The sequence below is a fragment of the Equus przewalskii genome, chromosome 10, assembly GCF_037783145.1.
Source record: "Equus przewalskii isolate Varuska chromosome 10, EquPr2, whole genome shotgun sequence".
Classification (NCBI taxonomy): domain Eukaryota; kingdom Metazoa; phylum Chordata; class Mammalia; order Perissodactyla; family Equidae; genus Equus; species Equus przewalskii.
Genome location: NC_091840.1, coordinates 5,444,594 through 5,445,879, shown reverse-complemented (window position 1 = coordinate 5,445,879; position 1,286 = coordinate 5,444,594).

The following is a 1,286-nucleotide window of genomic DNA, read 5'->3' as shown; positions in this document are numbered from 1 at the left end:
TCTTCTCTTTGAAAAGATTTGCACTTTCTTCCTCTTTAAACGTTTGGTTTGATAAGTTTTCTTACCTTGCAGTTCATAGCAAGGAGTGGCTAATTAAGTACATATTATAAAGTGAGGTAAAAATTGTCTTAAATCTTAAAAAAACAGTAATATAATAACATTTGTAAATTAACAAAACACATTAAAAAAACAAACACATTTACTGGAGGAGGATTTTTGCTAGTAATTTTCCTAGAGGATGTAATGCAGACCCCATTCCATACATATGTCTGGGGGTGGGGTGCAACTATGTGGGGAGATGTTTAAGTGGACATGTTAGCTTTCATCCAGCAGAGCTTGCTTAAAAAAACTTTTTTAATTGGGATGTAATTCAGAAACCGTCAAACTCACCATTTTAAAGTGTACAGTGTAGTGGTTTTTTAGTCTATTCACAAGGTTGTACAGCTATCACTGTGATCAAATTCCAGAACATTTTCATCACCCCGAAAAGAAACCCCCTGCCTCTCAGCATTCATTCCCCGTTCCCTGGGCTAGAACTGGCAGTCACTGTCTACGTTGTGTCTCTGGAGTTGCCTGTTCTGGACATTTCACATGAACACAGGAGCCCGCCTTTAACTGTGATGCTTAACTGTATAAACGAGTTTTCTGGCAAAGCGAATTTAGCCAAGAAGACAAACAATGTCTTGTTTCCCACTGTTTTTTAAAAACCTGCTAGAAATTTAGAAATGTATAGTTGACTTACAAATCTAAAGAAATACGATGAAACGTGACTTTCAGATGCCATGGCAAGCGCAGGGAGTTCAAAAACCCTGTAGTTAGCTAGAGTCCTTAGAGAAGTTTCGTTTGTGTGGAACACTAAACCCTTCTGTAGTAGGTTACCAAGTTTTGAGTTTCTTTCTTGAAGTTGAGATAAACTTACTTATTAGTTGACCCTATATAAATAATTTGTAAATGCTATTTCGGAATTAATACGAATGATGTTATCATCTCTTGAAGCACATTATTGTTGACCCAGGTGTATTCATCTATCACGGCGTGTTACCCCGAAACTCAGCCGCGTAAAACAGCACACCTTTATCATCCCACACTGTCTGTCCGTCAGGAGTCTGGGCGTGGCTAGGCTAGGTCCTCTGACCAGGGTCTGTCACAAGGCTGCGTGCAGTCAAGGTGTTGGCTGGGCTCTGCTCGGGGAGGCCCCACCTCTCAGCTCACTCCTGTGGTTGTTGGCAGGAGTCGGCTCCCAGCAGGCTGTTGGACGAAGGGTCTTAGTTCCTCATGGCTGTTGG